General features: G+C 35.8%; 1 protein-coding gene across 5 annotated transcripts in view; it reads right to left on the bottom strand.

Moving 5' to 3' along the window:
* The window catches only part of LOC144966599 (zinc finger CCCH domain-containing protein 10-like), a 118,069-nt gene that overhangs the window by 78,370 nt on the left and 23,229 nt on the right, over positions 1-16,470 (bottom strand). For all 5 annotated transcript variants that reach the window (XM_078903294.1, XM_078903298.1, XM_078903299.1 and 2 more), the window contains exon 2: positions 3,881-3,968. The gene's annotated coding sequence lies outside the window, so the exon portion shown is untranslated. The remainder of the gene's footprint in view (positions 1-3,880; positions 3,969-16,470) is intronic.

The following is a 16,470-nucleotide window of genomic DNA, read 5'->3' as shown; positions in this document are numbered from 1 at the left end:
TTTATGGACTGAATGGAATTTAACTACAATTTTTTAACAACCAACATATTATTTTTTTAATAAGAACCCAATACTTTAACGTAAGCTTTCAGATTTTTGAACAATAAATAAATATATAAATAAATATATAAATAAATAAATAAATTAACAGCAACCCTCCCCCCCCTCCCAAACAAAAAAAAAATCAGGTTAGTTGTCCATTAGATGAAAAAACAACAACCCCAAAGCAATAAAGCAAAGGACCGCATTTTTTCTATACAGAAATAATTGAATTTAAATCTACAATAATTTCGATGACATGATAAATCATATCACTACACATAAAACTTGACCTTTATAATCTATCGTCAACCAAATGTTATACATAGTTTACCTGCAGTCCTCTAATAGCTAGTTGAGATGACAATAAAAATAACGGTGTTTTCATACTGTTTATTATTTGTGCGCAAAACATTAATGCAGACAAGGGTATTGATTTTGAGGTTTATATAGTCGATTTTCTTTTATAAAAACAAACGAATTATGAGAACCAGACAAAAAAATTACCACACGGATATTGAAAGAGATAAAGAAAGAGAGGGGAAGGAAGACCGTACCAAAGGACAAATCAATCGTAGGCAAACACTTGCGATAGCAGCTAGGACGGATTGGATATGGTTATCCCGAACAAACAGAGAGGAGGATTTAATTGAAAACCAACACTTGTGGCCCATCAATACAATTTCCCATTTCAATTTTAAAACTACAGGAAGATTATGACAGGCGCTCATCACTCGATAAACACGACGGAAAGATAACACTGGTATAGCATCTTGAAGAGGACGAGGAATAAATGTCCTTGTGTGCACAAGCAAAACGGATCGAGAGAGAGAGAGAGAGGGAGAGAGAGAGAGAGAGAGAGAGAGAGAGAGAGAGAGAGAGAGAGAGAGAGAGAGAGAGAGAGAGAGAGAGATGGGGGCGGGGCGGCGGAATAAGTGGATGGCAAAATGACTGAGTCAATGAGTGGTTGATTAGCGTGAGAGGATTCAAATGACAAATGAGTGGATAAATAAATGAATGGACAATGTATAAAAGTAAAAAAATATAAACATAATTTATATAACACATAAACATGAGTTTACCATGTCCAGTAATGTCTTATTAATTCCCATGCAGGCTATAGAGAATCGAATATCCCGTCATACAGAGCATATAGTCGAGTGCGTTTTGTGTTAGTGCTCTTACAATACCCTTCAGTACTATTAACTCATTCGCACGTGAGTCGAGTAGAGTTATATAAATAGAGTGTCTTAAACAAGGACACAATACCGGGGATAGCTTTCGAATCGCTGGCAACAATCCTGTCACTGACCGCTTTCAACATCTCTAACTTTTGTTACAAAGTCGAAACACCATACTGCCGCGGAAATATCGGAACAATCGAAACAGCAGCTTACATAGACAGATGGAAGGATGGACAGATGGATGGATGGATGGATGGATGGATGGATGAATGGATGGATGGATGGATGGATGGATGGATGGATGGATGGATGGTTGGATGAATGAACGAAATTGACAGTTAATTCAGAGTTGACATACGTGCCATCGATCAATGTATGTTAATGTTAATTCTCTCAGTGTATTCTGATAATAGTTTAAAAAAAAAAAAAAAGTACCATGTAAGGTACAAAGATGAAAGCGGAGGAAATCGAACCGGAAACGGGAGATAAAACCGATTGGAATGGCATGCTCTTGCAGTTTATGCTGTATGAAAATGTCATTAATGGGATATCATCAATATTCTTTCTACTTCAGGGGACGTCTGATTGGTTGCTATATTTTATCACTTCCCAATACGTCAACAACGTAAAAAATATATGCATATACCTAATAGAACACAAAAAAATGAGCATATTATATTGATGAATAATTTAATAAATATATATATATATATATATATATATATATATATGTGTGTGTGTGTGTGTGTGTGTGTGTGTGTGTGTGTGCATCGTCTATGTTTTTTCTAATTCATTGTCTATTACTTTGATAAGCTCTAAACGGTTGGCATGGACCCTTATTAAATGGTAGTTTAAAGTTAAGGTGGCCCATAGAATGTGCAAGCCATTTTGAAAATTATTAGTCGTATTACCGGGTTAGATTAACCCTGATTAAGAAAAAAAAAAAGAAATAAAAAAAAAACCCCACAATAATTCGGCTGAGTTGACAGTGTAATACGTTGAAAAAAAAAAGACTGAAGGAATGTCTCCAATGCCTTTCCAAAGCGAGATGATGATGATGATGATGATGATGATGATGATGATGATGATGATGATGATGATGATGATGATGAAGATGATAATGATGATGGTGACGACGACGACGATAATGATGATGATGACAATGACAACGATGGTGTTGGTGCCGAGACTGTGAGAGCAGCAGTTCATCTTATCTTGGAGTCGAAATCAGGCATTGGCTTAAATATTGATGATATGAATAGGACGGATTAAAGTTCGCGCAGCATGCATCAACCATATTGTTGTATCGAATGCCTGTGGCCGATTTATATAATAACCATCACATCGGTAAAATAGACAATTTTTGTTTTAAAAAACCGGAGTTGTGGAGGATCTAGTTTTTAAAATGACGACAATAACAGGATCGTGATGGCGACGATGATAATAATATTATGTTCAAAATGCTGACGTAATGTGCCTGTCATTACACACAGGAAGTCCTCACGAGAACCAGAAGTGGATAACAATAAAATACATTTGTGTAAAAGCGTTGGAGAATTAAACAAACGAAAAATAAATAAAAATACAACACGCAACAACTAATTATAGAGAGGAGACAGGTTTTAATGTGAATAGTAAACGGATGGAGATAGAATGATTAATCAATCATTGCCTTCATTTGCGAGCAGGAAATCTCAATTAAAATGAATTTGTCATCATCCCTGGCAGCGAGGCCAGTCCTGGACGTGCGCATAAAATGAGAAGGAAGAATCGAAAACATTACAAAGCAAGGCACGGGGGGGGGGGGGGGGGGGGGGGGGCGAGGTGGGGAGGATGGTGTGAGCACTGGATCAGGTTTTTGGACTGCTAAAGACCCAAGTCGTGACAAAATATCCAGTATCGGGTTATTATATCGGATTTGGGTCTGGCATGTCTCACGATATCCCCCTCCAACCATGCTCTCACATTCCGACAAATGCATTCCAAATGGAGACAAACGTATGAAGTACACGCTACTGTCAGACAGTGTGGATATCGATGGAACAAAAAGAAACCGAATATCATTTTATTCATTCCGTTACAGAGGACAGGACTACGACGAGTGAAACATTGATGAGCTTAGGTTGTCAACAAAGATACCATCAACATTGATTTGTTTTTTTTAATCCATAATCTGGATGTATGGTAGGTGGTGAAGTTGACTTCAGATAGTACAAGAGAGAACAATATGTTCATTAAATTACATTGGATATTCATTTCAGCAAAAGAACTATCGTCTGTGCGTCATCGGTCATGATATTGATAGAATATTGCTGAAGGTTGATAATGATAGTATTATTTTCCTCCGATGCGTTTTACAGAATGGAGACATAATCGCGAATCAAAAGAAATAAAACATTTGGTTTATACCTTTATGTTCCATGGCAGTGACATAATTTGACATACCAAGGGATATGAATATAAGCCTTTGTTTTCTCATTCTTTAGGATCTATCCAATGAAAATTTTCCTTGAATCTTGAGCCCATTCTTACCAATCCCTTCCTTTAAATAAAGAAATAAACTCAATATTTGCACACGTGATGTGACTACAATAGCATGGACAAAACAAAGACTACTAGGATTAAACAAAGCATCACATTGCCATGCAAAACAATACCTGTCATATTTGAAAGCCGGCAAAAGTATCCTCCACCAATCACGAAACATCCCAGCCTGATTGAAAGTTGTCGACGAAACGCCGCTCTCTGAAGAAAAAAAGAAAGAAAATATAAATTATTATATAAACACAAAACAATAGCTTAATGCAAACGGCAGTTACAAATACAATTATTATTGCAATTAATGAGTAAAAGCGATGAGGAAATTAGCACAATTGTTTGAGAAAACGGTGACAGGAATTACTGACTCTCAACAATAACGTGAAAAAGCAAATAAGAACAGTGACTTCATGGTCGGATTTCATAATATGCAATTTACAAAAAAGGATCTGTCGGATTGATGCTATTCATCCGACATTCCAAACAATGGAAACAAAATAACAACATCAATGATAGATAGAGTATCCAACAGAAGCAATCCGAGGACTATCCAGACTAGGTCATAAGAAAGTAAGACAGTCATATTGATAATGGACGTTCACAAAAGTTTGATTCATATTCTTTTGTGATAAAAACAAACAAAAACACAAACAAAAACAAAAATGAACACGAAGCATGTCGGTTGGTGGCATGTGCGATACAAACTACATGACGAGAGCAACACTTACTATGAACTGGGAAAACAGTAATCATTATCGTTCCCACCACTGGAACCATATAAGATGTCAAAAGAATTGGCAAATAGAAAGATAGCACGTAAAGCAATGGCAATGAATCCATCAATGCCGACATTGTGTCCCACCACGAGAAAAATAACCGACTGGTATTTACCCCTTATCCCTTTTCCAAGACCAATTTTCATTAACGTATGCTAGACTAGCTGTGCAAGAATTATGTGAGTATTGAAAATAATGTTTCAAAATCATGAAATGAAACGATATTTATATAACTCTAACAATAATCTCAAAACGGTATTATGAGTGAATCTAAAGCTTAAAATTGTATTTTGTGCTTAACTTATAAAATTTGAGAAAATAATTGGGGATAGTGAGTTTTCTTTTTAGATACGAGTACTGTGACATGAGACATACATTTCCTCAATCGGATCGTTTCGGCTCTACTCAATTGTCTTCTTCTGTTACAATCCAACATTATACAATACCAGTACCAGATTGATGCAATAGGTCACAAACTAGGTGCACATATTTACAGGTCTGATGACCAAACGTTATTATGGGTCTGAAATAACATTGTTGAAATGGACAATATTTTGAATTAGTTTGTGAGTATTTTCATTACAATATTGAGGCAATAAAAATGTGGGTTATCAGACCTGAAAATGTTAAAACACACGACTAAATAAATAAATACATAATTTAGTATTTTTTTAAAAAAGAAATGAAAAAAAAAAATTAAAATAAATAAGCAATCTTTTGAAAACCATTCCATCCTAAATAGTGTGCTCAACAAATATTTTGTTTCCACAATATAAATGAACCTTTATGCCTTCAAAGAAATGCCTTATCCATAGGATTTCCCATCTCTGCTGACAACCCCAGGGCTAAAGAGACCGTACCATTCATTCTCTTTGATGGCTGTGTGGCTGAACCATTACATGTCTTTTACAAGCGGAGAGGAGACATAAAGGCTGCAGATATAGTTATTTGTATGTTTCTTTAACTGCCGATTCGATACAGACATCCAATTAGCTGAGAGCCCAAGGCACTTTTGGAGCACTGATTCGTCATTTGTAGTCTGTTTAACCAGTTAACCTCCGTGCTCTGGAAAAACGCATTAAAATTTTTGGCCAGAAAACTCGCCCTTCAAATATCGATCGATTTTAAATGACCCTCATCTTGGCAAAAACTATCAAACCTTCGGGTCATTCAAATGGTTCGATATCTGAGGACAAGTTTTCTGGATAAATTTTTAAATAAATGTGTTTCTAGAATACGGCAGTTAACCGGTTAATAGAATTGAGACAGTATTACGATCTCGGTGAACTCATTTTTCTGTTGAGGAAGTATCAGTCTCAAAATCAAGACACCATTACCTCATCAAAAATAGTCCATCAGATTCATTAGGCCAATGGAGCCTGAGTTTATACCGATATCTATAGCGTGAAACAGATAATAGCAATTGCTTGCTACCCTTTCCGCCCCATCTAACAGACCCAGCTACCCAATCCCTGCTGGCTGGTCAAGGGGAGGAGGTCCCTCTGTTTGTGAAGCGAGTGTTCTACCAACTGAGCTAACCCCCGCCCCCCCCCCCCAAAGTGGTATATTAATAAGAATAAAATGTGTATGTTATTTGATGACAGAATCTACATGGTCAGGTTTAGAAAAGGTCACGATCGCTTTCGCGTAATGAACACAACAATGATGTGGGTGTTTGTCATTATATATATATATATATATATATATATATATTATATATATATATATATATTATATATATATATATATTAAAAAACATCAAATACAAACCACCAAGAATCAATGGAAAAGAGATGTTTAAAAAAAAAAAATTGTGGGAACAAAACATTTTAGCCCGTGAAACAACCTCCTCTAGTCCCTAGTTTTATTAGAGTTCAGAATTATTTTAGAATTCCTCCCTTGAAATAAGACAATGGCAATCCCATACAATTCTCATCGAAAAGAATGCCATCAAATCAAATTACCTTGAGGAGCAATTTAAAAGCAAGCCAATCGAAGGACATTCGCCTATATGCAAAGGGTGAATACGAGAAGAAAACTGCATTTAGGCGGCACTACTCTTCTTATGTTGCTTAAAATTCTTGATGTGGTTATTTTCTATACCAGCAACTCCCATTTCATTTTCACTAAGAGTGCTGTTTACTGACCTTTGATATACTTTATATTTTTATGTCAACACCACTAACGATAGTAGACGACAGGAAATTCAAAGATGATGTTGAATATCAATAATTTTTAAATATTTTTTTGTTGGTCTCTCCCTCCCCGCCCCAAATTCAAGCCCTTTTTTGGTACTACTATGCTAATAGTTTGTTTCATTACACATCCCGACCTGTCAACTCATAAATCATGTGGTATGGTCTAGAAAAGTGCTACATTTCAAACATTGTACATAAACAAAATGTGCATATTGGGGGTTGTGCATTTTGGCGGAAAATTGAATCAAGCCGTTGACATTGTGATGTTGTTGTATGGAAGCCATCTTGGATCGGCAATAACAATACACCAGACATACGCCCTGGACTCTCTTCATTTATGGCAGACATTTGAAAACAATTTTCAAATAGAAATTTCCCATGTTATTGAAAAGAATGTAATTTTCAATCCAAGGAGCATGGATACTTTTTTTTTTCCATTGGGATTTCAATTTGAAGAAAATTATTTGAAAATCAATTCTTAAACGGATATTGAGCGAATGGGTGGGGAGTCGTGTGACAAGACGGCACCACCTTTATCTTGTAATAATCCAAATGACATAAAACAGTCAGAGAATGCACGCGCTTGTTTATGTGAGTACGAGTGTGCGTGTCCACGCGCCTTAGTTACGTGGGCTCATAATAATAATAATAATAATAATAATAATAATAATAATAATAATAATAATAATAATAATAATAATAATAATAATAATAATAATAATAATAATAATAATAATAAAATGTTTTTATACACAGCATAACCTTAACTAGGTAATGCTCTATTCGCTTCAAAAAGTCTTATGACAAATGTTAAAAAATAGTACTCACACACACACACACACACACACACACACAAAGAGAGAGAGAGAGAGAGAGAGAGAGAGAGAGAGAGAGAGAGAGAGAGAGAGAGAGAGAGAGAGAGAGAGAGAGAGAGAGAGAGAGAGAGAGAGAGAGAGAGAGGTACACGCTTTATTATTTAAGGTAAAAAGATTCGATAGTGTCACGTATGGGTAAAGATTTCTTTAATTGTAATAATAAAATTGTATCTATTTTGATCTAAAAGCATATTATATACTAACGCTCCACGAAAAGCCTTGAGGAGAACATTCTATATCTTAGGACCAATTATATGTATATTTGTTTGCGACGTTATTCGATCATTACAACGCCAGTAAAAAGGAGGTTAATAGAACAGTCAAGGGATTTAAATCAAGTTAACGAGCCCATTCTAAAGAGTAATCAAGACACGTTAAGAGATCAGAAACAATCCAAGAACAAAATATCCTTGTACGGGTAGCTAGTCCGGAACAACCTGAAATCCCACAATGACACTGCGTAATCATAATCATTGGCTTAATTTAACATTGTTGTAAAGGATAATATTTGTTATTAGTTTGAGTTTGAGAGTATCTCCATTACAAAAATGAGCACTATTCAAATACGTCGACTCAGACGGGTTAATATGAAATATATTTAGAAAATCTAACAATGATAGAAAATATTACAACAGACAGGGGAACAAAAGCTCTCACAAAAAGATAAATCAATCGAACGGACTGTTTCCCAATCAACAAACAAATCGGAGCATAATCCAGGCGAAGTCAAATGGTCTCATTCCAGAACATGAAAAAACAACAACAAAAACACACACACAAAAAAAATAAAAATAAAACCAATCCACTTCACCCCCCCCCCCCCCGCCCCGCCCAAAAAAAACAAACAAACAATCAAACAAACAAAGCAAAGCAAAACAAAAACATATGAGGAGGACAGGTTAAATTATGATATTGGGGAATAGGTGAAACAGCAAGATGTGCAACTGTGAAGAATCTATTGGCCAGGGGGGAAGTCAATATTCCACTGCCCTTATGGGGATTCCACCCACCGCTAAGGGCCAATTGTTGAAATCGACTTTACACATAGAATTCGCATTTTGACTTGCTACCAAGATTATAAATGTTCATGCAAGCATTTTAGTTTTGTCTCTAGTCAAGTAAAAAACGTACATTGGCAATTTATTTTTTAAGTGTTTAAGCGTGAGTTCGTCATGCACGAACACGATCTTAATCCACTGCTATATTATTAACCGTTTCGGCTAATTGTATAGAAATACCATCGATTCATCACCGGAAACGACCAATTTTCTTTGCCTTATAATTATACAACATTATTTCCATTTTCCCCCCATTAGTTTCTGTTACACGCAGTTTACATTGATTATTGTATAAGATAAATATATTCAGGAGTATCGCTTTTATACATTTGTGTATCGTAATCATAAAAGCGGTACCTAATTCACACCACGATTCTTTAAAATTAAAAAGTGTCTGAATAAACAGGTAAAATTAATAGACCTTAAGAAAGGTACCTGGGGTACCCCATACTTTATAATTAAAATTTGTCTGAAAGTTTTCTATTTATTTGAACAATTTGCATTCTTAATCTGAGGAAGGATTGAAACCATTTGAGTGAAGTGCCTCGAATTCAAAAAGTAACGCTTAAACGATGGAGTATAATGTCATGGCCTCTTGTGTCGAATACTCTGGGGAGGTCTGAAAGAATTTAAAAAAAAAAAAACAATATACCAGTTTCTACATTGAGAACAGCTGTTTCTGTGCTGTGTTGTGCTATGTATGCTGACTGATAGGAATCACTAAGATTATCCAATTTAACATGTTTCAAAGATAAACTATATTGAGCGTCAATATCAACTGGCCAGAACTTGAAACTGCTTATAGCGTCGCAATAACGAGCCACGCTTTTAAAATAAAGCCTGTAGTGTAAAAGTCAATAGAATTCTACACGAATTGTCAGAAAGTCTTAAAGATTAACACATATTTTTGTACATTTATCCAAACTACAAAAGAGAGCAAAAATATCGACAGCTCAAGATGAGTGAAAAATTAACATTGCTTGGTTCATAAAGGCGCCCGACGCTACATGCACTTTATTGCGCACTGTGCAACCCTATCGAGAATAAACATGAAATAATGCGACAAACCTAACGACAATACACAAGTACAAATTTGAATCTGAAAAAATATCCATTCTGCTCTAGAAATACAACATGATGTGAGAGTTCAATGGGTTGTTACTTAAGAACGCTGGTTCCAGCCCCAACTGGACAGTGTTCTTTTTGCTGACGACAGCTAGTTGAGACTTTTCTTTGCTGATAGACTGCAAAGCATAGGGCAGGGTAGGCACACTGTTGTTACACGGCTAAATGAGAGAAAGAGGTCCAGCTGTGGCGCGGGTCCGTTAAGGTATGGGCCGGAATAAAACTAACCACCGCACAGAGCTTGTCATCATTGAGGGCTCCATAACAGTTCAAGTGTACCATGACTCAATCCTGTGAGCTCGCTTTTCAGGCAACATCGAGAACTTCAATTCTTCTAGCAGGATAACGCAAGACATCGTGTAAAAAGAGTGAATTCGAATTTTCTGGCAAGACAACGCTTTGGTTGCTGGCTCTTTGGACATGCCACTCACCGAACACATTCGAGATGAGTTAGGTCCGCGAGTTGGCAAACGCAAAGGCATCCAAACGGTTTTGGAGCTTCAAATGGTTTTAAATAAGAACACATGGCTATCCCCCAAAACAGAATTAAAGAACTGATACTGACACATTCAATGCGTTTTCGTGTACGTCAATGTAGGGAGGCAGCGTTTTCACACGATATCCTTGTCCATTATCATTTTCAAATGAATTAAATTTGACCAAAGAAAAGAAAGGAAAGAGGGGAAAAACAAACACAATGTCAGTGACAATAATAAGAGTTTGCGCTTACTTTTGCACTCTGAACTTTTGGATATTATCCAACCCCGCGACATTTGGGTAACCATGTATGGATCTTACTCTAATTCGTATATCATACCTGAAATTTTCTTAATTTTCCAATGGTGTATGACTCATGTCAATGAGACTAACAGTAATAAAGTTATGAACTGTTAATCACTGGCCAGTTTAAATTGACAATGATTGCACGAGGGCTCAAATGTCCTACGTTAATATTGTGAACAAATAAGATCCATTATATCCAACTATTAGCATCGAACAAATAGCATTCTCGATAGCATGCAATCATGCATAGAAAAATATTTGCATTTTTGTTGTTGTTGATCCACTTGATTTCAAAAATAGAATCATGGGGACAAGAGAAAAGGGTTTGTCAAAATTCAGAGTAGTGGCTTCAATTACTATTAGCTCGTTTCAACAAATGCAATTGAAAATGTTCACACATTTTTCCTTAACCCATCATTTGAAAGAAATATTAAATGTACATTACACAAAACGACATTGCGACCAGTTTGTAAATATATATCAATTTCTTTATTACAACACGAATGATAACATATACGATTTGGGCAAAGCATATGGGTAGCTCAGTATTCGGGTAAAAACGATAGCGATCTTACATCCCTCGACAAGGATATTCAATTAAGATAAAACGAAAACTCCCAAATGGGTGAAACACAATGATGATTAGACGAATGAGGTCATGCTCTGGAAGAAATCTAAATTTCTAAAATTAAAACTGATGTTGCAGTTAATCCCTTTTGTATATATTGTACGCAGAAAACTTCCATAAAATGACCCAGTCAGTTTGTCCTGCCTGGCCAATTTATAACAGATAACTGTATATTTATTTAAACGCCAATGACCGTGGACGAGGTGCACGGTTCAAAATAGATCTCATTCGTTCATTCCCATGGTGCATCATGGAACTCAAACAATGTACCACTGTCGGCAACCCTCGTTGCACTGAGACAATAGTGTCCCCATTCATAATGTACGCAAACTGTGCCACACTAGTTAATCGGGGAACAAGGGGAAATAAATCAATTTATCATCAAAGACCACACGGGGGGTTGCTAGTGGAGGTGATTAAGTTCGGTTCGAGATGACCAGAAATGACATCATGTTTGTAAACCTCTCCCCTCCCTTGTTGGATTGGCATCACGTGACGCGTGATTACGAGTGCTCATTATGGTGCAGTATGGGGATTAGTTGACAAACACACATACACACAATATCAAGATGCAGATAAATGGAGTAGCTAGACTATGTTAAGAAAATGCAAGATATACATGCTGTATATTATTATCATCAACCACCCCCTCCTCCTCATTATATATATACGAGTATATATATATATATATATATATATATATATATATATATATATATATTATTATTATTATTATTATTATTATTATTATTATTTATTATTATTATTATTATTATTATTATTATTATTATCATTATTATCACTACAATAAAAAAAAAACCCCGTGGAATATCTTGAAGGTTATAAAAGAATAATATAGAAAGAAATCTTTGTACACAAATGGCATTTCGTCCTCCTGTCACTAAGCCATTGATTACCAATGGGAAGGAAGACAGCGGTGGTAGTGGTAGTGTTATCTAACCATTTATGCAGCATAATTCCTCGTTTTCCACTTTCCATTTATATGCTTGACAGTGTGGATAAACAATCGTTTGTCCCAGATCGGGCATTTTCAGAAAGAAGTAACCTTGCCGAGCGAAGCCAGGTTACCTACCTTTTGTTGTCAGCCAGATATTTCAAGTTGCCAAAGTAAAAAAGAAGACAAAGTGTATAGAATTTAATGTCAATAAGTCCAACTTTTTTTTTACAGCACGAATACGCTACATTTTATCAATTAAAGAATGAAAGAGGATCGATCACTATGACCGAGCAGATATTCCAAATAACCATTTGAGTCAACGGGTGATAGAATTACCCTTATTTCACAAAGGTTTGCAAGTTACTCGTCAATATGTAAAAACGTTATCTAATTTTTAGATTTGCCAATAATTCTGTGCTCGTTGGCGAAAATCTAACATGGGTTGTAACAATGTTAATCCCCAACCTTATGGAAAAAAAAAGAATAGATTATGTAATGGGGTGGGGGCGAGAAAGCATCGCCCTGGACACCACCGTTGCTCCCTCCCAAAGGCTCCCTCGTAGATTTCATTCATATCTATTCAAAGAGAAGATAACTTGGAATACCCCCCATCCCCCTCTCTTAATTACTGATAATACTTTTATGGTACTAATTAGGGGATACCCCCCCCCCCCCGGAACTCTCTACCTCTTAAATTTCATGATAATCTTTATTTTTCGGGGGAGGGAGGACCCCACAAATCCATAACCAGCCCATTTTATTTTAATAAATGGAAATACATTAGAAGAAAAGTATTACCAACGAACACTCTCTCAGATTTTATTCTTTTACTTGAGTTTTCTCCAATTACTAAAAACTCCCCATTTCAATAAAATTAACAAAACAGTTTTGCTCCCCTTCCCAAATATTTTCCCCCGTAAATCCCCGGATGTTATTTCGTCAATCCTGGGATTGCTGGTTTTTGTTTTTGTTTATTTGTTTTTTTTTCTGTTGTTTTTTGTGTGTGTTTTTTTTTTTTTTTGGTTCCAATTTAACCTAAAACAAAAATCAACAGAAAATTCAATGCGACACAGGTCACTGGGCAAACACATGTCAAGACTGCGTGACTTAGGGATCAGTTCTTTGGGAAAGATCCCCAGGTCGCGTACTGCGATCACAGTCTGTGTCCTAGACGGCATGGTTTACAGCTCACTCTTACTGCGTTTTTTTAATTATTAGGATGGTGATATGTTTTAAGTGTACTCACAAAATGACTACAATGAGGTTATTGACCCTAGGGGTAAAAATACATGCCAAAGATCTATAATCTACTGTTATCAGTTGACGCAGAGCATGGATCAGGCGCAGACGCCAAGATGTCAATAGAATGAATGTAGACAATACTCCAGTAATACAACTAATGAAAAGCTAACAGAACTTATAGGGGACCTAACCAAATTCTCATAGGGTTTCTCTTTTCGACGGCCTGTTTACAGAGATAAGAGAACAAAACAGGAAACTTTGTGGTATGATTTCATTATGGTTTGAAGTTCGAAGCTAATCTTCACCTTTCATTTTCCTTAAATTCTCGAACTATTGCTAGATGATAATAAGGAACGCCAGCTTAACATCGAATAAAAGACCAGAGTAAAGGAGAAAGACATTATTAGATAAGTTTTTGTATAGCAATAACATTTGTATTTTAACAAAAAAATGTTATTTTTGATATGTATTCTTCGAAGGTTAAATACATTTGTAGATATGAATCGTTGAAATACAAATCTCCAAACTGACATACCTACCTTTTACAAGAAATTTATATAAAAAGCATTGCTGTAAATAGTCCTCAGTAGTACACTGTTCAAATATTATATAAAGTAACATAGCATACAATTAAACATATCCCTATGCAAAATTTGAAGTCCATCCAACATCTAGTTCAGGCTCTAGGCTCGACAGAACAAATGCTTATTTTTTAACATTTAATTTAATTTAATAATTAATCAAATTATCATCATCATCATCATCATCATAAATATTTAATGGTACGGTGTTATTTCTACCATTACATTATCGATAGTTTCCACCATTTTCAACACCCCGCAACAACCAGCTTAGTTTCATCAACAAAACATCAAAATCCAACAAACATGATTACCAATTTCAATACATCGATGTGAGTAAACCCCTTCATTGGCACGGAATGACCAATGTAAATTCTGAATTCGGTTTACTTCACCAGGATACATTCTCGGTGGACAGAATTCAATTTGATTTTATATCCAACTGACAGCCTCATAAAGACACACTGGCGCACTAGATAATGACCATGAAAAACCTCATAACATGAGTACTGTTAGATGGGGAAAGTACACAACATAGATTCAAGCAACATCATGAATATTATGCATGATGCTATGGTATGATGGGTAGTTGTATTCCCATTATAATTATTTAAATTGTGAAAATATATTGGTGTTATAAATCAATACTGCCCACTCTCAGATTTCAAAACAATAAAGCGATGTTATCGATTCAAAATGACTACCAATTAATTTAGACTGACATGACTGAATAAATTTCTTTAAGAATATTCGTTTAACGCTCCCCTTACTAACTATAGGAAATCCGTCACATTCGTTACGATACAACCAATATTTTTCTTATTCAAATTTCTTTTGTACATCAAAAAAAAATAAAGAAAATGTGTTGTAGAGATAAAGAATTTATGTAGAGCTAAAGAATGTATGTATCGCAAGAATGTTACTGCTATTATGTCTCAGTGATAAAAAATCTATTTCCTGTTAGTTGGGTGTGAAGCTTTGGGGACAATCCTGAAAATGGCTGGTAAGGAGAGGGTCAAGATTACAAATTAGTTATGATCTATTTGTAAAGATTACTTAGGAAGAACCAATTTCCATGATTATCTTTTAAATTAAATTTAAGAGTCACATATCTGTGAAATGGGGAATGAACGAAAAACAAACTTGAAAACTACGTCCCACTTATACGATTCCATTTGCCGGTAGTAAATAACGTCCTGGTGGGAACTGGGTCCTAATGTGACACAAATCCCGACTATAATTGTCGCTTCCACCTCGTAAATGGCAAATACGCCGTCGTAATCCTCGACTTAATTTACTCAGATCAATGGTTAAGACATATTCTACCATAGAGGATATTCACATTCCAAACAGGACGCTCGAAAATATATCATAAACACAAGTAACGCAAATTATAGTTCATAATTGCACAACACGAAAATCAAACACACACATTCATTTATACATATTCATATATTAAGAAAAACACATACACCAAATCATAGAATTCTCTCAAAATTTTATATTATTTAACGTTCAAAAACCTACTACTGATGCTATGTGTTCATCTAAAATGCTCACAACATCTGCCAGCAGACAATAACGTACCAACACACACAATTATGTGTAACCTTAAAAGTTTATAGTCTGATTAAATATCATTTAGAGACAGAGATGGTTATTAAAATGGCTGTCTTAAAACAATAACAAAGAGCTGAGTGACGTCAATTTCGTTCCCTCTATAGCTTCCATATTTCAAGGACAGGAATTGAACATCCTAGAGAGAAGTAATAAATTGATTGCTTTCTTCTTTTTTTTTTTGGAGGTAAGTTAGGAATAACATCTCCGTAAACTCCAACCTATTGTAATCGATATCAAACTACCATCATCATCATCATCATAACGACAACAACAAATTGAGCTTTTTTATATAGCGCAATATCCACTAAACGTGCTCAAAGCGCTTCACAATGGGTCCCTGGTCAACAGCAACATTTAACATGTAGGACGGGACATAACGCCTGTTAGGCGATATTACATTTTTTCCGGACAAAGACAACGCTGTTAACGGCCAGGTACTCATTTTACACCTGAGTACGGTGAGAGAATGTGAGTAAAGAGCCTTTTCCAAGGACTCAACTATGCGCCGAGCGCAAGGCTCGAACCCAGGACCTTCCGATCCGAAAGCGAGTGTCGTACCACTAGACCACATAGCCGCACGATTATTAATATTACGATCAGCATCATCATTACGATCCAGTAACCCACATCACTTCTACTCCACACCTCTGGAAAAATAAACACAAACAAACACACGCGTGCGCGCACGCACACACACAGACACACACACAAACACACACACACACACACACACACACGAGCAATTAAGAGCCCACGACAAAATAAAAATACGAGTGAATAAAATGGGATGTGGAGGGAGGGAAACGAGAAACAGGGTCGGGTATGTATTGATATTTAATTCTTACTTCGTCATGTACTCCATACA

This window comes from Berghia stephanieae, chromosome 2 (genome assembly GCF_034508935.2).
Source record: "Berghia stephanieae isolate SIO BIC M18660-M18661 chromosome 2, UCSD_Bste_1.3, whole genome shotgun sequence".
Lineage (NCBI taxonomy): Eukaryota > Metazoa > Mollusca > Gastropoda > Nudibranchia > Aeolidiidae > Berghia > Berghia stephanieae.
The sequence above is the reverse complement of the archived record's forward strand: the minus strand, read 5'-3'. Positions and strand labels throughout refer to the sequence as shown.